A 25,024-nucleotide genomic window follows, 5' to 3' on the forward strand; every position below is an offset into this window, starting at 1 on the left:
AGCATGGGGTGTTAAGGGAAATATTGAGCAGCCCATGTAATACACCTATGATGGGACTGAAGAAACCCAATGGGAAGTTCAGAATAGTACAGGATTTGAGAAAAATTAACAAAATTGTTGTGTCATGCTGTCCCATTGTGCCAAATCCATCAGTGATTTTGTATCAGATTCCCCATGTTGCAGAATGGTACACAGTAATTGATTTGTGCCATGCTTTCCTTTCAATCCCGTTGCATCATGACAGCCAGCCGATTTTTGCATTTCGGTTTGGAGAGAGAATTTTGGCATGGTGTCGAATTCCACAGGGGTATACAGAGAGCCCTTCGATATTTAATCAATTGCTGAAGAAATCTCTGGAGAGTTTAACAATGTCTGAAAATTCAGTTTTGGTCCAGTACATTGATGACCTGCTTGTGGCATCAAAAACACGTGAAGCTTGTGAAGTAGACACCATTGCTTTACTGAATCACTTGGCAGATGGAGGATTAAAAGTATCTCCAGCCAAATTGCAATTCTGCAAGAAAGAAGTCCAGTATCTGGGACATAATATTGAGAAAGGCCTGAGGAAAGTGACCCTTGACAGGATCCAAATCATCAGAGGGATGAGAGCCCCAATGACACAAAGAGAAGTGAGAATGTTCCTGGGAATGGTTGGTTATTGTCGTCAGTGGATAAGTAACTTTTCCTTAATTGCCAAGCCACTGATTAAATTGACTAAAAGTGAGGTGAAAGACCCATTGGAATTAAACCCAGAAGAAATGGCAGCATTCAAAGAATTAAAGAACAGGCTATGTGAAGCTCCTGCCCTAGGAATGCCAGATTACGAAAAAGAATTTGAGCTGTACTGTAGTGAGAGGAATGGATGTGCACTTTCAGTGTTAATCCAGAAACATGGACGTCTGAGGAGGCCAATTGCGTACTTCTCATCAACACTTGACCCAGTAGCTGTGGGTTTACCAGGTTGCCTGAAAGCAGTAGCTGCTACATGCAGAAGCCTGGAACAAAGTGAGGGAATTATAATGGGATATCCTGTACGGGTATTTGTACCTCATGATGTGGCAATCCTTTTAACAAGGAGCCGGACACAGTTTATGTCTCATAGTCGGCTGACTAAATATGAGAAAGTCATTCTTGGTGCATCAAATGTGAGTCTTGAGAGATGCGTGAATGTGAATCCAGCAACGCTGTTGCCAGATGCTGAAAGTGTGGGAGTAAGAGATGATGTTGATCATGATTGCCTGGATGTGCTTGATTACTGTACAAAACCAAGACCAGACATAAGAGATCTGCCACTGCCTGAGAGTGATCATGTGTTGTTTGTGGACGGATCCTGTCTGAGAACTGATGAAGGAATGCTGAGTGCCGTATATGCTGTGTGTACAGTTTCAGGAATTGATGAAGCATCACCTTTGAAAGGAGTTAAATCCGCTCAAGTGGCAGAATTGGTGGCACTAACAAAGGCTTGCAAGATTGGAAGAAATGTGAGAGTGACTGTAATGACTGACAGCCAGTATGGCTTCGGAGTTGTCCATGATTTTGGCCAGTTATGGCTACAAAGAGGTTTCCTGACCTCAAGTGGAACTCCCATAAAGAATGCTGAAGTGGTTGGAAAATAGCTTGAGGCGATACAGCTGCCTAAAGAACTAGCAGTTGTAAAATGTGCTGCTCATAGTCAAGGTGATGATTTCGTCACCCTTGGGAACAAATTTGCCAATGACATAGCACAGTATTGTGGAAGGAATAATCACTCCATTAACCGGAGTAAGGAAAGGGAAATGTCTTCTTGTTCCTTAATGTTCACTAATGAGGTGGGAACCTGGAAGGAAGTGAAGCAGTTGCAGGATGAGGCAGGAGATGAGGAAATGAAAGATTGGGTTGTGCACCAAGGGAAAAAGACCATGTGTGGGTCTATAGGGATGGAAGACCAGTCATGCCCAATAGCATGTTGTCAACAATGGCACAAATGTATCATGGCCAGGGACACCTGGGGAGGGATGCTATGATAAGAGCCTTTAAGCAAACCTGGTACAATGCAAAATTCAGGCTGATAGCAGAGAGTCTCTGTCAGAGATGCCTGATATGTCAGCAATTCAATCCTGGAAAGAAAACAGTGGTGAGCCTAGGTACAATAGGCAGAGAGGGAGGACCCTTCACCAGAATGCAGGTAGACTTCATCGAAATGCCCCAAGTCAATAGATTAAGGTATGTCCTGGTGGTAGTCTGTTTGTTCTCCAGGTGGGTGGAGGCATTTCCAACAAGAAGAAATGATGGGATAACAGTGGCCAAGTTACTGTTAAGAGAATTCATCCCAAGGTATGGGTTCCCAGTGACAATTGAATCAGACAGAGGAGGACATTTTTATAATGAAATCATGGGTTTGATCTGTGAAGCATTGAGTGTACAGCAGAGGCTACATTGTGCTTACCGACCAGAGGCTTCTGGTGTGGTTGAACAAATGAATGGTACCATCAAAAACAGAATTGGCAAAATGTGCCTAGCCACAGGAATGAAATGGCCTGATGTCTTGCCTCTAGTCCTGATGACAATTAGGTCTACTCCAGACATAACAACAGGTTTGAGTCCACATGAAATCATCATGGGACGTGCTATGAGACATGTGTTTGTACCAGTCAACAAGCTGATGAATATAACTGATGACATGATTTTGGATTAAAGTAAAGGCCTGGCTGATGCAGTTCATTCTGTGTTTCACCAGGTTGGAGAAGACGCCACCACCCTTGAAAAGAAACCAGCCCATGATCTGAGCCCAGGGGACTGGGTAAGAACAAAAGTCCACAGAAGAAGGAATTGCCTGGTTCCAAGGTGGGGAAGGCCAAGACAAGTCATTCTGACCACAACGACTGCTGTGAAGTGTGCTGGAGTGAAAAATTGGATACATACAAGTCACACACTGAGAGTTCCAAATCCAAGTGACGGCACTGGAAAAGAATACTTTGAGGACTCAGATTCCAGTGATGATGCAGATAGTGAGGCAGTAAAAAGAAAAAAGAATCCTGAAAGGGGGGAAAGTGAGTCAAGAGAAACTTTTGTCCCACCAGAAGGAATTCTGAAAAGAACATTGCAAACCTCAGAGACAAGTCCAGATTCTGAAGAAGTGCCTTAAGTCCCAACTATCAGTGACGAACACAGAAAGAAAGAAAGAAAAGAAAAGAAATTTCCAACAGAGGTGACACCTGAATCAAATGAGAAAATTGGAAAAGTTCCACCTGAGATAATTCTTGAAGAGGAAGGGACAGAAAAAGAAAGAGAGGGACAGATTGCGGAAAAACCCTGAGGAGGTGTAGGGAACATCGACAACAAGCTAGGTGAAGGGACAAGTAGACAGCAAGAAGATTGCGTGTCGGAGACCCGAGGAGGGACAGAAGTAGGGAAATCTCAATCGGTGGAAAAAGAGACTGTTGAAGAAAAGAAAGTTGTTAAGGAAGGAAAAATTGTTGATGAACAAGAGGCAACTGAGACAGAATCAGATGAAAGTGGAAATGAGACACATGAAGGACGAGTTTTGAGAAAGAGAACTTGGATTGGAGAAAGAAACAGTAAAGAGGGAAAACAAAAAAGAAATGCTAAAGGAGATCTTTGGCCCAACAAGATAAAGAGACTGAGATATCGACTGACACGAGTTAACTCTTCGAAAGCTGAACAGGTGAACGAAGTGTCAAGTCAAAACCAAATGAAAGGAGAGGAAACAAAGATATCTGAAGGAACTAAAAGATTCAGAAAACCAAACCAGAAGTATAAGTCGCCAGAATGGACGTATGTGGCACTGCCTGAACAAGGAGAAGAGGCAGACAGTCAAGGAAATCCAGAGGAGGCTTTACTGAAAGTGGTTGAAGAAGAAGCAGCAGTTGGAATCCTGAGAGTTATCTTATCCGACATTGGAGAAGAAACGGATGTTCAGGACCTAATACAGTTTGATGATGATGAGGAAAGAGTGAAGAGTGATGAAAACCCAAATTGAGTAAATCCAAAGAAGTCACTTGAAGAAGAAAGTGAAGAAGTAAATTAAGAACTAATAGATTGTAAAAATCTGGTGGGTACTTGCTGCCCTAAAAGTTCGGTAGTGGAGTAGAAGAGGCAAAGTTAAAAGACACGGTCAAATTAACAAGATGGCTAACACTGAGAATAATCAAAATAGATGTACCATCATGAAAAGATGGTGCAAGATGTGCTGCTGCTGTACAGGATTATTAATGCTACTTTGGAGCGTGCTTGCTCTACTGATCTCTTTTAGAGTAACAATAGACACTTTAGGAGGACATACTGAGAACATGACTAACATAGGGAAGAGTTCACAGAAGATAGTTCCAACTGGAACTAGCAATGTATATATACATAAGGATAGGTCAATTAATGATTTTTCTAGAAATGTGTTTTTAAAATTATTGTACGAATATGTAAGGACAATGGATGTAAGGGATTGCTACGTCTGTATGCAATTACCTGCCTCTGTTTCAGAAGGAGTGACTTATCATCATCTTCCGGCTACGTATGGAATTTCATGTAGTGTGTTGATTAGTATATTTTATCAATTAGGGAAATTAGATTATAACATGTCTAATGTAGATAATATTCTTGGGCAACTGCCTATGAATAAAGAACTGAATCCTGCAAAAGAGGCTAACACTTTAGGTGAGATTTTTATCGAAACTAGAGAATTAACATTAGAATATGTTTTTAGAAACAATTTAACCTGTAGTTTGAAGGAAGAAGAGAAAACTTTTCTAGACATGGTTGAGAGAAGAAGGTTGAACATGCATAAGAAAGCAGAAGGTCATAAAATGAGTAAAACAGTGTGGGATATTGAGAAAGAAAAAGAGTTGAAAAATGGAGCCAGTCCAACTATGGCTATAGATGCACCACAGAAAGGCAAACTATGCATTACCAGGAAGAAATCCCAGTATGATTATTATTTCATAGGGACTAGTGAGTGCCATGATACATACTTTATTGCAACCGGATGGGGATTTAGAGGTGGAGAAGATCCAGTCTTTCCGGGAGTGTATTATATTTGTGGGAACAAGGCTTATTACAGGTTGCCTGACCATTGGTATGGCACATGTTATGTTGGCCTGGTCTTTCCAAAGATTTTTCACATGGATAGAGTAGAAAATGCTGAACAAACTAATCTATTAACACGCTATAAGAGAGAAACATGGACAGAAATTGTAGGAGATATTTTTGGAGCTTTAATACCAGCAGTGGGAATTTCATTGAATGCATATGGCATTCGGAAGCTGTCAACAGTTGTGGATCGCTTGTCAACAAGCACCGCTGGAGGCTTTCTTTTGGTAAATACTGAAATGGTTGCTTTATGGCGATGCAAAATCGACTTGCCCTTGATATTCTATTGGCAAAAGAGGGTGGAGTTTGTGAAATGCTGAAAGTTCAACATTGTTGCACTTACATTCCTGACGAAAGCAAAGATCTAAAGGTCTATATCAAAAATATTACTGATTTGCATGAAGAATTAGTACCACTGGAAGCTGAAAGTATCTGGACTAAAATGGCTAATAAGATGATTGCTATTAAGAATTTTATAGCTAAAATAGGTAGTACCATATTTGGTAAGGTATTATTTCCATTAACGTGTGTAATTGTTGCATTATTAATTCTTAGATTAGGGTGTATGTGTTGTAGATACAGAAGAAATAAAAAGAAAATGACACGAGAAAATGTTAAAAAGAGACAAAAGAAACCAGAAAGAGATCCACAAGAAATAGAATTAGAAGAATTGAGGGAAAGTATGTATATAGAAACAAAAAGAGAAGATGATAAAGAAACAAGAGTTTAAAAAAATGAACAAGAAGACATTTTGAATTTCTTCAAAAAGGGGAAATTAAATTGATTTTTGGGTTTTGATTTTGTGGTGATAATATATCACCAAAGGGGGGATTGCTGGAGCAGGGTTTTTAATATAAAACCAAATACCTGTTTCATTTTTTGTATGTCATTATTAAAAGTACTACTGATTAATTAATAATTACTAAAGATTTGTCGAGTCTTGTCTAACCAATCTTATTAACAGAAGAAGTACACGTGGGAATGCAATTGCATGGCTAAAATAATAAGTGAACTAAGTTGGTGAGCAAATTGACAGTATAGATGTCGCTTATGTGATGTTATTGTGTTTTGCGCTTATAACATATATGCATTAATGGCTTTTGATGTCGCAAATGGCTAGATAAATACATAGACATAAGGGTATTAGCAGGGGAATAACACTGTATAATCATTTCCATGTAGTAATTATGATTTTGTGTTTCCTTCGCTTAAGTTGACCATTGAGGCCTGCTGTAAAATGGCCACCATCCGCAGCCTGCATTTGAGTAGATGAAAATATGAAAAGAGGCTTTGCGCTGACTGCGACCCTGTCCTCTGATTGAACTGAAAAGCCATGTACATGACGACAGATCTGGGAGTGTTGCCAGATACCCCTGAACGTGAAGAATTGTTGCAACTTAATATCCGGCTTGATGAACTTATAATGGTCCCATGGATGAGATACATTTTATCCTGAAGAGACATCCGTAGAAGTAACGAATTAGCTATAGACTTCCAATTTCTATTCAGAACTTGAAACTATCAATACATGAGAAAATATAATGGTGTTGCCTAATGTACCAAGACAACATATTTTCCGCCAATCAAATGTTTTGAGAGTTATATTTGCAACATTTGGAATGTAAATTTTGGTATAAATATTAGTTGACTAGAGAGGTCTAGCGCCACTTCTTCCCGAACCAATGATCAGAGGTTCCGACGCTGACGGAGAGGACGGTGACTCTACATGACGGCTAGAAAACTTTAACTAATTGCTGAGGACCAGTTCTGACTTAGAAAACGACTTTTAGCCAGAATAGGTAAATATGAAAAGAAGTGATCTTGCATTTAATTGGCTTTTCTTACAATTTGATTTAGATAAACAATATTCTGTTTGAATTACTGTGTCGGGTGGTTATTTTATTGTCATGTTTATTGAATATTTAGAGTGTTAGTTGTATCACCAAATCTATAGCAACTAGTTGATCCCATTGACCTCAGGGTACATGCAGATTGGTTAGGTATAGAAAAGTGCTTCCCTTATACACGGCACGGATAGAGTGGTAGGATGAATGTTGGTGTTATGGGCCCCACCAGCGTGTGATGTGTGTATGTGTGTGTGACTGTGAAATCACTACGTCCGTGGAAGTAGAGGGGATTCGGAAGCTCCGATCTGCACCACAAGCACCAGACGTCGACAAGGTTCCCATCGTCTAATATTGCTTTTAGGGTTTTGCCAGCAGTAGGATGAAGTGTTCTCGCCGTACCCTGCCTATCCAGTACATCGTTTAATACTGCTTTGAAATCCCCTCCCCATAGAATTGTGGAGGAGCCAGCTGCTTTTTTCTTGGTCCATATATCTTGGAAAAATTATGGAGAGTCGATATTGGGTCCGTATATTGCTACTAAAGTTAGAGAAACCCCTCCCAATGAGCCCAGCAGTATTATGTATCTACCCTCAGGATCTATGTGGGCTTCCTTCTCCTTCCATTCAACGCCACGCTTAACCAGCACTGCCACCCCACGAGAATAGTTGGAATAGATCGAGGAGTATGCGAACCCCCATCTTTTATGTTTAAGTTTAGGGAAGGGCTTAACATGTAGATGAGTTTCCTGTAGCAGACACAAATTTATATTATGTCTCGTGAGATATGCATTCACTAGTCTGGACTTTCTGCCATCATTTAGACCCCTTATGTTCCATGTCAAACAATTTAGACTGGTCACTTGGTGTAACATAAGGCACTATGTATAAGATAACTGTGTCTGGGGCAACATGTTGTGTTCTCAATTCTGTCTATGTTTACCATCCAATAGCATACAAATATACTGGCAAAACATTTAGTGACATACCCCACCCTCCACCCCCTCCCACACCAACCCCCCAAACAGGTTGAAGAATACCCAGACCACACCAACGTATCAGAACAACCCCCCCCCACCAACCCACCTCCCACTCCAATCCCCCAAACAGGTTGTGAAAATCTTCCCCCAACCAACGAAAGGGCAAAACCCTTGTCTAGGAAATCTCCCATTAGGGCGTGGGGACACCGGCAAACATCCCTGCTATTCCCAGGGTGGCCGGGAGAACTTTTTTGGAAGCAATGCTATCCACCCAATATTGTGAATAACGTCCGATGTGCCACATGGGCAAGTCTAGGAATAACAATCATGTAAAATGTATATGCTCTAAAGAGACAATCGAGGCCACAGTGTAAATAAAATACCCAAGCAAACAGTTAAATCCCACATTTATACGATACCAAATCAGTCATTGTCGCTCAATCGATCCACAGAAGAGTCCTTCTCCCCACGGTTCTGCCCGTTTTTCTTCCCTCCTATGTGTTTTGCGAATTTAAAGGCAGATTTAGCATCAATGAAGCAGTGGGTCGTGCCGTTATATGAGACCTTGATCTTTGCAGGATTTAGTAATGAGTACGGGATCTTGGCCTGCATCAGGATACGTTTAGTTGGGAGAAATTCTTTTCTTGCCGCTTGGACTGCCGGTGTAAAGTCCGGATAGAAGGAGATTGCATTTCCTTTGTGCAAGATTGTTCCCCTCTCCCTGGCCAGTCTCAGTATTAAGTCCCGATCTTGATAATTTTGTATTTTGGCAAGTATGGGTCTGGGCGTAGACCCGACAGGAGGCCGCTGTCCAAAGGCGCGGTGTGCTCTTTCAACCGCAAATACCGCTGAGAGATGAGGATAAAATAGTTCATGCAGGAGATCAGAGATGTAGGTTTTTATCTTTACAATGGCAGTCGTTTCAGGGATTCCCGTGACTCAAAGGTTATTCCTACGGGACCTGGCTTCCAAATCCTCATTTTTTGTACGGATGATGGTGAGCATTCTATCCATATTCAACAATTGTTCTTTGGTTTCCACTTGGAATTCGTGGAACTCTGTGTTCCTATTGTCGAGCATGTCTAAGCGGGTCTCATGAATTTCAACTTGTTGTTTAACAGCATCAAGTTGCGTGGTTAACGCATCTAACTTGGTATCTATGGTGCGTAGGCTTGACCTCATCTCCAGCAACAGAGTTCTCATATCTTCTCCCTGGTCTTCCTGCTGAGTCTCAGTCATGGTCTCCGAGTTGGCCTCCGGGTCCGACTCCGTGTGTCTAGTTGTGCGCTTGTTTTCGAAGTGGAGCTTTGGTTGTGTCGGGTCCTGCTTTCCCATGGTTTGAACTGGTGTTCACAAACGATTTAGCGGCTGAACACTTCAGGCTCACCCCAATCGCCTATGAAACTGCAAGTATAAGGGTCTGCCCTCCCTACAAGGCGCTGTGCAACAGTTCGGGCGTCTGGAGCCTGGTAAGAAGTGGCGGGGGAGCAACAATAAGCCTGCGCAGTCCCTCTGTATGTCCTGCCTCGGTATCTGCTGTGGGAAGGCACACTTGAGGTTGCCCAACAGCATAAGCGTAGGAGCAATATGGAGTCTCCGGAGCCCCTCAGCGCTCCAATCAAACGAGAGGTGGTTAATCCGTGAGCTCGCTTCACCAGTCCCTTATTACAGGTATTGTTCTAATGGCGTCTCTCTGGCCTACCTATTGCGCAATGAAAGTTCAGATGTGGGCAGTATCCTACCTCAGAGTTTGTAGGCGGACCGCCGATGTACTGGCCGGCAACTGCCACTCAATTCACCTCTCCCTCCTGTCAGCGCGCCACCGCAAGGCGCTATGCCAACCTTCAGTCCAATTGCAACCAGCAAATGAGGAGCGGGCCCCAGGTGGCTCAACAATAAAGCTTCAGCACCTCCCCTGCCCCAGGCGACAATTTAGAACTCCGCACCGCTGCCTGTTCCAGGTGAATTGTTCAACCCGGGCTGCGGCACCCAAACAGTTGGTAAGACCCATTGTTGAAGAGGGTGGCCACAGGGATAGGCACCACAATGTCGGTGAAAAGACTTGTCAGAGCTCCATTATTTGTGTATCTATATCGATGCAGCTCCCATTATCCTTGAGACAACCGTTATATTTCAGCAGCAATCTCTATTTTAATCCCAGAGCGGGGGGGAGACCACACCTATCACAATGCCGGGCCGCCCAGTCTCCGCAACCCCCTCATGTCGGGTAGTCGGTCCGAGGACTCCCGCCAGGTCGAGGACAGGCCCGCCCAGGCCCCAATCAGGTAAAGCGTTGCCGCAGGACAATTCAGAAGCTCCCCAGTGCCCACAACGCAGCAATCCTCAGTGGCGCACACCTACCTCTCACCGTATGCTGTCGGGTGTCGCGCTGGAGAGGGTCGGGCCCGGCGGTCACTCCTCTGCCAGTATGGCTGCTGGGTCCCCGTCAATTACAGGTGAGAGAAATAGTTTCTGTGTGCCGCCTCCTCCCAGTGGCCCCGCACAGACCACGCGACCGTGGTTGAGATCGGGTGCACCAGGAACGCTCCAATGATGGCGCTGCGCAGTTTGGCCTTCTCTGCAGCCAGGTGCCCAGGGCTCGATTTGCCGCTCAGGCCTCGACACGCCTCCAGATTGCATCCGAGCCTCGACACGCCAGACTTTCTCCGGGCACTCTGATCAGGCCGATTGCAAAAAATCGCAGCTTCCAAGTTACCGATGTGGTCCCAAACCCTTGAGCTGCACCGGTGGATATTTTCATAAAGCACACTCCCAGGTTATGTGCGGATAAATGCAGGATTAGATCCCGGCCGGCGGAGATCGCCTAACAAGCGGCCATTCTGCAGCTCGGCAAGCCACGCCCCCCAGGCCCAGGAGAAAGTTAAATTACGCTGGGACAATTCAAGTAATTAGGGGAATTTCGTGTTATTCTTGTTACATGAAATTCTCAAATTCAAACCATTACACCACATCTCGTAACTAAACAATGTTCGTGGTAAAGTTTTACAGTGAGCACACAGGAATAATGAGAATGACGTGAACAGCGGATGCTTCTCGCGCCACTTCTGTTTTTCCTGCTGTTTTTTTATCAAAAAATGTGTAATTGCATCAAAAAAACAAGCATTGGCATAGCAAATAGGTCCCGCCTTTGGGACCTCATAAGTGTTAGCCAGTGATATTGACTTTGCCAATGTCTTTAAACTATGCTGTAGAGAAGTGTGACTGCTGTGCAGCATGCTAAAAAGGTATAATAAAAAAGTGTCAAAAGCATTTTTGTTACCTTATATATGACCAAGAAAACATTATGTACAACTGAACGTCCATTTAAAAAGGTATTTACAATAAAACATTTCTTCAGTTTTGTTTTGTCCTTGCAATGCTGGCAACTTCTTTGTGCCTGTTCCAATGGTGTTTGCTATAGCTGTTGTTTGTTATGGGGGGGGGGCATAAACAACAGGAGGGTGAAAGTTGGGAAATAGTACCTTTATTATAGCACTAGCAGTGGACAGATGCTAGGGGAGAATCAACAGATGCCAGATTCCGAGGGCAGACTGAGGTGGTGCTGAGTGATGCTGAGGTGGTGGTGGTGGTGACTGGTGCAGAGGCATGGAGGTGATGCTTAGGTGATGCCGAATGATACCCAGGTCTTGTTGAGTGATGCTGAGGTGTTGGTGTACTGGTGCAGAGGCGATGCTGAGTTATACTGAGGTGGTGCTGAGTGATGCAGAGGTGGTGCTGATTGATGATGTGGTCTTCAGTAATGCAGATGTGGTGGTGCTACACTGGTGCTCAGGGGGTGCAGAACTGGTGCTTAGGTGGTATTGTGTGTTGCGGAGTTGGTGCTGTGCTGAGATGATGCTAAAATGGTGCTGCACTGATGCTGAGGTGGTGCTGTGCTGATGTGGTGCTGCGTTGGTGCTGAATTGCTGCTGAGGTGGGGTTGCGCTGGTGGTGGTGCACGGATGTGGAGGTGGTGTTATGCTGATGTGGTGTTATGCTGATGCAGAGATGGTGCTGCGCTTGTCCTGAGGGTGGTGCTGCGCTGGTGATGAGGTGATGTTGCGCTGGTGATGAGGCGATGTTGCGATGGTGGTGGTGAAGCACTGATGAGGTGGTGGTGCTGTGCTGATGCTGAAATGGTGCTGTGGTGGTGCTGAGTGATGCTGAGTGATGCTGATGTGGTGCTGAGGGGGTGCTGAGTGATGCTGTTGTGGTGTTGAGTGATGCTGGGGTGCCGCTGAGTGATGCTGAGGTGGCCCTGAGTGATGCTGTGGTGATGCTGAGTAATGTTGAGGTGACTCTGTGGTGGCGCTGAGTGATGCTGTGGTGGCTCTGAGTGATGCTGAGGTGGTGCTGAGTGATGCTGGGGTGGTGCTGAGGTGGCGCTGAGTGATGTTGAGGTGGTGCTGAGTGATGCTGAGGTGGCGCTGAGTGAAACTGTGGTGGCTCTGAGTGAAGCTGTGGTGGCGCTGAGTGATCCTGAGGTGGCGCTGAGTGTTGGTGAGGTGATGCAGAGTGAAGATTTGGTGGAGCTCAGGTGATACTGAGTTGGTGCTGCGCTGGCACACTGATGCTGAAGTGGTGCTTTGCTGATACTGAGGTGGTGCTGTGGTGGTGTTAAGTGATGCTAAGGAGATGCTGCACTGGTGCTGAGGGGGTGCTGAGTGATGCTGTTGTAGCGCTGAGTGATGTTGGGGTGCCGCTGAGTGATGCTGAGGTGGCCCTGAGTGATGCTGTGGTGACGCTGAGTAATGTTGAGGTGACGCTGTGGTGGTGCTGAGTGATGCTGTGGTGGTGCTGAGGTGGCGCTGAGTGATGCTGAGGTGGCGCTGAGTGATGCTGTGGTGGCGCTGAGGTGGTGCTGAGTGATGCTGAGGTGGCGCTGAGTGATACTGAGGTGGCGCTGAGTGATCCTGTGGTGGCGCTGAGTGAAGCTGTGGTGGCTGTGAGTGATCCTGAGGTGGTGCTGAGTGATCCTGAGACAGCGTGAGCGATGCTGAGGTGGCGCTGAGTGATGCTGAAGTGGCGTGAGTGATACTGAGATGGCGTGAGTGATGCTGAGGTGGCATGAGTGATGCTGAGGTGGTGCGAGTGATGCTGATGTGGCGCGAGTGATGCTGAGGTGGTGCTGAGTGATGCTGAGGTGGCACTGAGTGATGCGGATGTGGCGCTGAGTGATGCTGAGGTGGCGCTGAGTGATGCTGTGGTTGCCCTGAGTGATGCTGAGGTGGCGCTGAGTAATGCTGTGGTAGCGCTGAGATGGCACTGAACGATGCTTTGGTGGTGCTGAGTGATGCTGTTGTGGTGCTGAGTGATGCTATGGTGGCACTGAGTGATGCTGTGGTAGCGCTGATATGGCACTGAGCAATGGTGGTGGTGTTGAGTGATGCTGTTGTGATGCTGAGTGAAGCTGCGGTAGCCCTGAGTGAGGCTGTGGTAGCTCTGAGTAATGCTGAGGTGGCCCTGAGTGATGCTGAGGTGGCCCTGAGTGATGCTGTGGTTGCGCTGAGTGATGCTATGGTAGTTCTGACTGATGCTGAGGTGATACTGAGTGATGCTGTGGTGCCACTGAGTGATGCTGTGGTAGCCCTGAGTGAGGCTGTGGTAGCCCCGAGTAATGCTGAGGTGGCCCTGAGTGATGCTGAGGTGGCCCTGAGTGATGCTGTGGTTGCGCTGAGTGATGCTATGGCGGTGCTGAGTGATGCTGAGGTGATACTGAGTGATGCTGTGGTGCCACTGAGTGATGCTGTGGTGGTGCAGAGTGATGCTGTGGTGACGCTGAGTGATGCTGTGGTGGCGCTGAGTGATGCTGAGGTGACGCTGAGTGATGCTGAGGTGGGGCTGAGTGATCCTGTGGTGGTGCTGAGTGATGCTGTGGTTGCACTGTGGTGGCACTGTTGTGGTGCTGAGTGATGCAGTAGTGATGCTGAGTGAAGCTGTGGTAGCGCTGAGTGATGCTGAGGTGGCCCTGAGTGATGCTGAGGTGGCGCTGAGTAATGCTGTGGTAGCACTGTGATGGCACTGAACGATGCTGTGGTGGTGCTGAGTGATGCTGTTGTGGAGCTGAGTGATGCTATGGTAGCCCTGAGTGATGCTGAGTTGGCGAGGAGTAATGTTGAAGTGATGCTGAGTGATGCTGTGGTGGCACTGAGTGATGCTGTGGTGGCACTGAGTGATGCTGTGGTAGCGCTGATATGGCACTGAGCGATGGTGGTGGTGCTGAGTGATGCTGTTGTGACGCTGAGTGAAGCTGTGGTAGCCCTGAGTGATGCTGAGGTGGCCCTGAGTGATGCTGTGGTGGTGCTGAGTGATGCTGAGGTGATGCTGAGTGATTCTTTTGTGCCACTGAGTGATGCTGTGGTGGTGCTGATTGATGCTGTGGTGACGTTAAGTGATGCTGTGGTGGCGCTGAGTGATGCTGAGGTGATGCTGAGTGATGCTGAGGTGGGGCTGAGTGATCCTGAGGTGGTGCTGAGTGATGCTGTGGTGGCACTGTGGTGGCACTGTTGTGGCACTGAGTGATGCTGTAGTGACACTAAGTGAAGCTGTGGTGGCACTGAATGATGCTCAGGTGGCACTTAGCCATGCTGAGGTGGCATTGAGTGATGCTGAGGAGGCACTGAGGTGGCACAGTGATACTGTGGTGACGCTGAGGGATGCTTAGGTGGTGCTGAGTGATGCTGTAGTGGCCCGAGTGATGCTGTGGTGACGCTGACTGATGTTGAGGTGATGCTGTTGTGGTGCTGATGTGATGCTGTGGTGACACTGAGTGACGCTGTGTTGGCACTGAGTGATGCTGAGGTGGTGCTGAGTGATGCTGAGGTGACACTGAGTGATGCTGAGGTGGCGCTGAGTGATGCTGAGGTGGCCCTGAGTGATGTTGTGGTGGCCCTGAGTGATGCTGTGGTGGCGATGAATAATGCTGTGGTGGCGCTGAGTGATGCTGTGGTGGCACTGAGTGATGCTGAGGTGATGCTGTGGTGGTGCTGATGTGATGCTGTGGCAACACTGAGTGATGCTGTTGCGACGCTGAGTGATGCTGTGGTGGCACTGAGTGATGCTGAGGTGATGCTGTGGTGGTGCTGGTGTGATGCTGTGGCAACAGTGAGTGATGCTGTTGCGTGACACTGAGTGATGCTGTGGCAATGCTGAGTGATAATGTGGCGATGCTGAGTGGTGCTGTTGTCGCGTTGAGTGATGCTGAGGTGGAGAGCAGAGCCTGTGGAACCACACGGGCTCTGCTTTCAGATCCTTATATGTCATGAGAAAGTAAATGCAAAAAGAACAATTGATGGACAGAATGCAGAACAATGTCATACATTCACCCCAGTAGAGAGATCTGGGCCTAAATCCAGTGTTTTTTTGCTCGCCATTCCAGTTTGGAACCAGTACATTCAAACCTACTGGTGGTGGTCCATAGGGTATTGCTAGAACCATCTCCAGGCATTAACAGACAACTTTTAACTTCAGTTGCAAATAAAATAGAACTTGGCCTACAGCATCGGAAAAATAAGAGATGTAGGTGGATAAGAGATGCTGTACACTTCTCTCATCTCTAACAACCAGGAAATCATCTTTTACACTTTCCATTGCAATCAGTGTACCCATCGGAAGTGGCAGGGTAGGCTTTCAGATGAAGCTGGAATAGCTGTGGAAGAACAAAGGGGCCTATTATCAAGCGCGGCGTTAACATTATCGCCGCTTTAGCAGCAGAAAACTGCCGCTAAAGCAGCGATAATGGGCTTGATAATATGCCGCAGAGAATTTCAATAGAGGCCCATGTTGACACCAGAACATGGGCTTCTATGGGAATTCTCAAGGGCATATTATCAAGCCCCTTATCGCAACTTTAGCGGCAGTTTTCTGCCTCTAAAGCGGCGATAATGTTAACGCCGTTTCTTGGTAATATGCCCCAACGTAAAGTTGCAGCGGAGAGAAACTGTTGCCTGTTATCGTTCATGTGCGTGATGCACGAGGGAAGTGACTGCGTTTTTACATCAGTCCTTTGTGGATTAAGCAGAAAAGGGATAGGCCATTCCAAGTGGTTGTTCCATTCCACATTAATGACAGAGGCAGATATTGGATTATGCCTCATGCTTCTGCAGCACTCCAAATACCAGACTGCTTTCTTATGGTTACTGAATGGTTAATAATACTGTATTAAATATCTGTAATATCGGTTCTCCGGCACAGCGGTCTCCTTTAGAAGCACATGGAGGGGAATTATATCGTGGGTGCCATGTGCCGTAGGGCAACAGGCATAGACTTTCTGTGCCCTGCTTTAAAGAAAGAGCATCCAGTTCAAGAGCTCAGGGGGCATATTATCAAGACAGGCGATAAAATTATCGCCGCTTTAGCGGCAGAAAACTGCTGCTAAAACGGCGATAATGGGCTTGATAATATGCTCTATGGAATTCCAATTGAAACCCAGGTTAGATGTGAAGGACTGTCTTGATAATATGCCCCTAGGTACCTACTGCAGTCAGAGGGCATGTCTCAGTTTCTGGGCCTCCCTCCCAGGTGATGCTGCCTGTCACTGAACTGCCTTGGAAGGACTCCCAAGGGCTTGAGAGACCCGCCTTGTTCTCTACCATTTACCCTATGGTGGAAATACAAAGTGTTTGCTGTTTTTGGCAATGTGTGCTTCCCCCACTACATTTTCTGTGATAGGACATGCACCAGGGGACTCCAGATTCCATTGCATTAGGAAAGCCACATGCATATTAGAGAATTCCTTCCCTGTCATGCAATGAGCCTTGAAGCCTTTTATTTACTATCAAACTGCACCTGGTCCACAAAAAACACAGTTGCTTGTTCCACCGCACCAGGTCTGGAACACTGCAGACTCTTGAACAAGAAAAGAACCAATCTTGAGGAGAGGACAAATAGATCGAGAAAGTTTCACTAAGTGGCTGTCCTACTGGTACATTCTCTCTTTGGCCTCGGGGGTGGGGATGGGGGGGAGCTTCAGGGGATTTTGAACAGTGACTTATGTTCAGAAGATTCCTTACTTTTAAGTTCGATGGAGCAGATGGATACACACATGGGGAGTTGGGTTCATCTATGACTATAGAATTAGTGTCAAACGAACTTGCTGTAATAGAATTTCTCATGGTGTATACCTTATAATTATAAAATATTGAGGGCATGGACAGATGGTTGAGTAGTAAGTAGTGCTTTTTACCAGATCGAATTGATGCTTATAGAGTTTAGCTTGGATTATCCAGGACTTTGCACACAGCTACTAAGACTGGTGGCCTCCTTCATACATACATGCATACCATACTTTAACCAGAGTGAAACAAACTCCTAGCTTTCTGCATGGCTTAGACACTGGACATATGAAGGGCAATGGAGTCGATGGCATGGAAAAGCAGGCCACTAAACTCTCAATAATAGAATCTGGGATTTAGGGAATCTATACCTTGAGATTTAGGGTAAATGGCTGAGCAGGGTAGTCGAACCGTAATAGTAGCATAGGAAGGCCAGAGACAACCAATGTTAATTGAAAAACAAGCATTGGCATAGCCAATAGGTCTCGCCTTTGGGACCTTATAAGTGTTTAGCCATGCAACAGTTGCATAACTAAATACTTATAAGGTCCCAAAAGCGAGACCTATTGGCTATGCCAAGCGACCGTGTGGCCGCGAAAGTGAAAGTGATCGCGATTGCGATAATGATCAAACATCAAAGCGGCCGTGCGGCCGCGAAAGTGAAAGTTTTTGCGGTAAAGCGCGGCGCGCGCGCCCGCGCACATGCACTGTAGCTCTAGGCTGGCCTGGTAGCACTTTTTGGAGCCCTCTCAATAAGTCTCGCCAGACCAGCGCATGCGCTGGGTCAGGCGAGACCTAATGAGTGAGTGATGTCAGTGCATTATGGCGGGAGCCGATGTCTTCGTAGCTCCTTTGTATGATGCTGCACCAAGGGAAATATCTGCAAAGAAAGCAGCCACCGCAGCCTTCTCTGTTGTGCAATGCTTTCTGCAAATATCGAAGAGATGCTTTACCCGCTGGCAGAGAAATATTTAACACTAGGAACTATGCGAAGACGGACAGTTCCTAGATGCACATTGATTCATGTATGAGAAAGGCACACGTGTAACAATGCTTCCATTCGTTGTTAAATAAATATTTTTCTTAGCCAGCGCATTGGTGAGTGCATTAGGCATTTTAGTTATACAAAGCCTGTTGGGACCGTTCTGACGCATTATTAAACTGGAAACAGAGCTAGGTGAATAAGCAAACATAGAATTATGAGTCAGCCTTAGATATAACCGTGCAGTGAATAAATACAACTTTGCATCATCCTTCTGAAACACCATAACCATAACTCATATGTCACCAGCCGTGGGGGAAAGTAATGCTTCCTGTATACCCGCTGGGCGCGTGCGTGTGTGTTGTCCCACAGGCACCAGTAAAAAGAAACTAGCTAGTGCACGGGCATTTCACTAACAAACATAAAAGAAGGACAGCAAATGCTGACTTGTGTTTGATATTACACAACACCGGTAAAATGCTATTTGTGGCACTGGCCCTCTTTCTGTTTCATAGGGCAGTGAATGCACCAGGCACCGTGCGTGTGATATTACTGCTCCAGGGAGGCAGAAACAGAGGTGCACTACAGGCAGGTCATATCTGGCAGATGACGTGCATGGGGATGTGGCTCAGCTGTCAGAGTTGCCTGTGGTCTCATCTCGGGAGCTGGCGATCCTTGTTCGAGCCTCTGTGCCGGCTCATCAGCCTGTGAATCTGGGCAAGTAATTTAATCTCCCACATGCAGCGCTATATTCAACTACTTTAAACTACACAACAAATGAATTGTCCTAATTTAATTTAAATTAGGGGGGGGGGGGGAGAAGAGATCACGGTGGGGTGTTGGGGGTGGGCTAGCAGTGTTGCCAGAGGTTAGGGAGAGATGGCACAGGGAGATTAAGTATGAGAAGCCTAATGTAAAATAAACAAAACAGAACTAGCAGCATGCGAGTGGCTGCTCCTTCCAGTGGCAATACTCCAGGGGAGTTAACCTGTAGGAAAAGGTGGGACAAGCACCACTCATTAGCCAATTGCAGGCTGTGATTTTGTAGTGACACAGAAAATAGCCAATCCTAAACAGTGGGATGAGTCAGACCCCACTGGCTCAACCTAATGATGGAAGGATGCATTTCACACTAAAATATAGGTCTAAATGGTAAATTTAGTGTTATTTAGCATAATTGTGAATATTGTTTCAGAACTTTTGCATAATCGTATGAAAAGCAAGTTATGCAAATGTCACACATTCCCAAAGGCAATATATTTTTACTATTAATGCTCTAAAGATTACAATCAAAATGTATTATGTTAGAAAAATATACAAATGCCTTTGGGGTAACAGATCATTACTTGATATTCCAAAAATACAATGAAGAATTTAAAACATTCACAAATTATGCTGTTAAACAATATTATATTCACCAATTGTAGATACCCATCTGTGGTTCTTTTCAGTTTAATGAAATCTGTACCTTGGCTAAACAAGATACACCAACCATTTACTTATGTCGATATAGGTCACCTGAAACCCAACTGTGTAACAAAAGAGCCCAGCCTGGATTCTCTCGCAGGTGATTAGTGAGCTATACAAATCAACAGAACATAACATATCATAACATAGCATAGCATAATATAACCTGACAGAGTCCAACAATTGCCTGGTGTAATGCCAATAAATGTGAACACCAGTTTCATTAGATTACAATAAAGATCACTTGGAGGTTAATATATTACAATGTCGTTTTTTGTGAATCAACGAGCAACATCACAACGGCACTCTACACAAACACAATGGCCCACAAAAGATAATATAAATATGTAAAAAAAGATGTTATACTTCACATTAGCTCAGAGGCAGAACAATTGCATCACATCATCCACGTCAAAAACAAAATGACGTCACAATCAAGTGCAAACCAAACAACTCACAGCAGAGTTATGCAAATGGAATCAAAACGCAGTTCCCTGGAAAGAACTACATTAATAACTGTAGCTTGCTTTTCCTGTTTGGTGTGACTCAGTCTTCAGCCTTGATTATGAAGATAATGCAGGCCTTCAGAGTTTACAGCAGAACAGAAAATATATAGAACGGTTATGTTGTTTCAGTGACAAATTTAGGCGCCACCAAGACAACACTTGAGCGAAAAGCAGTGAGACCCCAACAAACATTACCAGATAAGCATACAGAAAGGATGTTTAAAAAGCACAAAGTTTATTACGGCGTGAAATGTTTGTCAGCAAACAAACCTTTGAAAAAGCCATGTGACCTGGCGTGTTGACTCCTGGCTCTGAACACCCTGCTTCACCTCATCCTTCTGTGAATTGTTCCGTGTAGCAGTCCTGCCCGTGTGTGCTGAGCTAGCTTCGCCCTTGTTCGGAAAGGGCTGGAAATCATCAAGCGTGTCCTCACAGCTGGAAAGATAAATACAGTTGTAATTACAACACACTGAGCTTCAGACAGTGCTGAGACATTTGGTTTGCTTAGGGTTGGAGTTTGACACATTTACAATCTATATTTTAATGGACACGTATATCAATCGCGGAAAGTCCGGGTTGGGCGCTTGCCTAGATTATTTTTTTTTTTTACAACCGAGGACTGAAATATGCACAATACATGGAAACATACCCACTCCTTCCCATGCACCTTCTTCTGTCAACAACCATGGTAAACAACAACTTAACATGCATGTATACATCAATTTCAGGGACACTACCATATTTAGAGAAGAGAATGTGAGGGTCCACTGAGTCCTCCTATATGTACCTTATTTCGGACTCCAGAGCGAAATGGGAACAAGAACAACGTCAGATATGAGCTTTCAGAACACCCCAGGAAACCAAAATGGCCGCCCAATTTAATCAAATTGTTTGTTCAATAACGTGCTACAAATATATGGGCTGAGGGGTTCACAGCGATTTTAAGTATTTAGCACAAAACATAATGGTACTTGACTTAGTAACTGTGTGTGGACATAAGAACGCTTCAAAATTACTCCTCACCTGTTTTTTTAGTTTGGTCAGTAGAGCCTCCCTCCAATACTTCCCTCACAGAAATGGGGTGAAGTAAGCACACCTATTGCTTCATACCCTTTCACACCATTAGAACCAAGTTACTCCTCCTATTCAGGGATTTCATCCTGTGGAATATCTCCACGAACACCCACTAGCCATCCTGTATCAGAGAACTTGAAGCAATAGAATTAAACTTGCAAGTACTTTAACCCTCGCACTTGCCCCATACCTCCCCCATCCGCGCATTTCCCCCATACTGTATTCCTCACTCTGCAAGAAAGAACCAACGTACACGATTCCTTTTGTAGTGGTCATTTGTTGGCCGCAGTTTATTTGGAATACAATGACAACATGCATAAACTTTGTACTTTTGCTGTCTAGTCTCTTTTGGACCTTCTGGGTCCTTTTCTTTTGGTAGGTTGGGTTTGGGCTCTCTTTGCGCGAGGGGAGGGAGTAGCTTCTGTCCCCGGAGTTAGGCCACGACTCGCTACCTTGTCCGATTCTTGTTGTGCCCTGCCATCCGGCGGGGGCTGGGCTAAGAGCGCCGTCTCCGTTTGCTACCCCCTCTCACCCAGCTGTGAGGCATCTGAAGGTGAGTGGTCTTACCCGCTGCCCGTAGGCCAACTCTCCGAGCTGTGAGACATCCCAAGGTTAGTGGTCAAATCCTGGCACACCGCCCTCCGGTGTGCCTCCTTACCAACCATTATCCGCGTAGTCCTCTGCGACATTGTTGTTCCTTAGGTGCGGGTGGGTCGGCAAAAGATTCTGGTGGTGGTGCTGCTCCCCCGCTCCGGCCGTGAACATGGAGCTTACCTGGGGGAGCAGGCCTTATATCCCCCCCCTCGGTCATCTTGCCTGTTCGTTGTCTTCTCCCCATTGGGGGGTTTGTATGTTGCTTGGCCCCCCATTGGCCAGGGGGGTCGGTGCCCGTTCGGCGGTCCCCGCGCGGGGGGGGGGGGAGGCGAGGTCAGGTTGTTTTCTCGCGCCTTGTACTTCTGCGCACCAAAAAACTGCCCGTGAGCCGGATTGCCGAGGGGAGGGGCACGGCGATCGTTATGGTGCCGGCTCTCTAGCCCCCTTTTCATGTGCAGCCTCTGCAATAACCCTCACACTTGCCCCATACCTCCCCCATCCGCGCATTCGCCCATATTGTATTCCTCATTCTGCAAGAAAGAACCAACGTACACGATTCCTTTTGTAGTGGTCATTTGTTGGCCGCAGTTTATTTGGAATACAATGACAACATGCATAAACTTTGTACTTTTGCTGTCTAGTCTCTTTTGGCCCTTCTGGGTCGTTTTCTTTTGGTAGGTTGGGTTTGGGCTCTCTTTGCACGAGGGGAGGGAGTAACTTCTGTCCCCGGAGTTAGGTCACGACTCGCTACCTTGTTCGATTCTTGTTGTGCCCTGCCATCCGGCGGGGGCTGGGCTGCGATCACCGTCTCCGTTTGCTACCCCCCCTTTTTGGTAAGCCGCCTGACCCAGCCGTGAGGCATCTGAAGGTGAGTGGTATTACCCGCTGCCCTTAGGCCAACTCTCCCAGCCGTGAGGCATCCCAAGGTTAGTGGTCCAATCCCGGCACACCGCCCTCCGGTGTGCCTCCTGACCAACCATTATCCGCGTAGTCCTCTGCCACGCCGTCTGGGAGGCTTCCGTCTCCCGGCGGCTCCCACCCGACTACGCCCTGTACTTTGTCACTTGCAACCCGCCAATGCCATGGCGCCCCGGAGGTTGCTCCAGAAAATTCCCATGCCTTTGTTTGTCAGGTGCACGCTGTCTTCGGCATATAATTCCGGGCGTCCTGTGTGAATGAGCCCGTGCCTGACCGTCGCCAGACCATTAGCCCTACAGAAGTTGCTTACTGTGAGGTTCAGTTTTTTGCGGGACTTTTCGACTGCCTTCTGTGAGTTCGCCGCGCACCATCCGTGTCTGCTGATCACCTCTGACCAAATGATTGCAGAGCTCCTGAAAGCCCTGGCCGTTTCCGTGAGTTCCTTCTGTATGTCGTGAAGGAGCGTTCTCCTCCCGAGTTTCGCCAAGTCGTTGCCCCCTAGGTGGATGATAAGCACATCCGGGTGCCTTGCCGTGTCCGCCTGCAGCTCCATGAGGCTCGCCGGCAGCTGTTCCCATCTCATCCCTGGAAGGCCAAACCAACGAATGCACATGTCAACGGGTCCCCCCATTGTCTTGTCATGCCGCCACCATGTTTGCATCCGGGATATGAAAGAGTGCCCCACCACCCAGACCAGGCGTGGTCTCCGTCCTGTCAAAGCAAGGAAAACAAGTCATTCCCATCCCAGCTGCGGGGAGGAATTGCTCTTCCCACTTTGTCTGTCTCGTGCGTCAGAGCAGCTAGGGTCTCACATAAGTTTTGTATGCCCGTGAATTCCATCTCCCTATTGCCTGAATCCCTGATTCGGTCATCCCGTGCAGTGCCACCGTTGTGGCAGCTCCTATCCTGAAGGAGTGAGACCCGAACGCTGCCGGCTGCAGCCCTGCTTTGCCACGTGCTAGGCGCATGACCTCTGTGACTTGGAATCTGCTCATCTGTGTTCCGTCTCCGCGCTTGAACAGGGGGCCCTCCCCTGCAGGCCGCACTGCCATGATGGCGAGCAGACAGCACACGGTGCAATACCTCTGATTCTCAATGCAGTGCAGTCTTGCCCTAGCTCCTTTCCCTGTTTGGTCGGTTTTTGACCTTCATAGTAGTATCTCTACCCCCGTCGCTGTGGGGGTCACATCACCCGCCTGTATGCATTGCCCTGTTGGCTCCACTTTTGCTGGCGCTACTAGTTCGCTGAGACGGAAGGACCCAAAGAAGGCGGTGGAAAATGTGGCCTTAAATAGCAGTAGCTCAAATTCTTCAGTTATTATGTCCCGAGCGCGCTGAGCAATAAACGAAGCCTCTTGAAATCTATGGGGTGCCTGGCGTCTTTCCTTGGGCCCTCCTTCCGCCTCCACCCCTTCATAGCTGCCTTGATGTAATGTGACGCTATTGGATCCTGTCCTGTCTCTAGTTTTGCGAAATGAGCCACGGCGGCTAGGTGGGCATGTGCCCATGATCTGGATTTCTTGGCTTCGAATGCCCATTGTATGAACTGCTCTGTGGCCTTGCACGTGGCTCCCGTGTCGCCCAAAGACCGTAACCCGCTTACTTTCATTACCGTCTCCATATACTTCATATATTTTTTAGCCACCTTGGGCACGAGTGCGTGGCGTACCAGCTCTGATAAGTCTATTCCGCCAGATCCCACAGCTGGCCCGGGAAAGGGGTCATGTCCTGTTCTGCCCAGGGCGACAACTTCCTGAACCTGTCTGTCTGCTCCCTGGACAGGGCGTCTGCCACCTCGTTCTCCACCCCTGGAACATGTCGCGCTCGCAGGTCAATGTTGCCCTCCAGCTGTAATGTAACCAGTCGGCGCATTAGTCGCAGCGTGTCAGGGCATCTGGCCGATCCCCTATGAATGGCCTGCACTACCCCGTTATTATCTGACCATAGTGTCAGTTTCATGTTGTGCAATTGGTCTCCCCATATTGACAGCGTCACTATAATGGGAAACAACTCCAGGAAGGTGATATTGCTGGTTATGCACTGTCTGTGCCACCTCCTGGGCCACTGTCCTGCGCACCATTTGTCCCCCAGTATTGCCCCGAAACCTGTGCTCCCTGACGCGTCTGTGTAGAGCTCGATCTGTTTGTAAGTCACCCAACCTTCCCTCCAGATTAATGAGCCATTGAAGTGTGTCAAGAAAGCGTCCCATGTCGCCAAATCCTTCTTGACCTCGCCCCCAGCCTGACGTGATGATGTTTCTGTGTGAGCCCGCGTCTAGTTGTGTCAGGCACCTGGTGAATACCCTGCCTGCTGGGATTACCCTGGTTGCAAAATTCAATTTGCCTATCAGCCTTTTAAGATCCCTCAACGTTGCCTTTTCTCTCCTGCACAAGCTCTTAATGTCCCGTCGGAAATCCTCTACCTTTTCTGGGGGGAGCCTGGACGTGCCTGTGACGGAGTTGAGCTCTATTCCTAGGAATTTGATTCTGGTCGCAGGACCCTCCGTCTTTTCCTTTGACAGGGGA

At 46.9% G+C, this 25,024-nt stretch overlaps 1 protein-coding gene across 1 annotated transcript in view; it reads right to left on the minus strand.

Annotated features, from left to right (window-relative positions):
- Positions 1–20,300, minus strand: part of RGS13 (regulator of G protein signaling 13) — a 314,077-nt gene extending 293,777 nt beyond the window's left edge. Inside the window, exon 1 of the mRNA XM_085654804.1 lies at positions 20,184–20,300. The gene's annotated coding sequence lies outside the window, so the exon portion shown is untranslated. The remainder of the gene's footprint in view (positions 1–20,183) is intronic.
- Positions 20,301–25,024: the final 4,724 nt, after the last annotated feature.

Source organism: Triturus cristatus, chromosome 4_1 (assembly GCF_964204655.1).
Source record: "Triturus cristatus chromosome 4_1, aTriCri1.1, whole genome shotgun sequence".
NCBI classification, from domain to species: domain Eukaryota; kingdom Metazoa; phylum Chordata; class Amphibia; order Caudata; family Salamandridae; genus Triturus; species Triturus cristatus.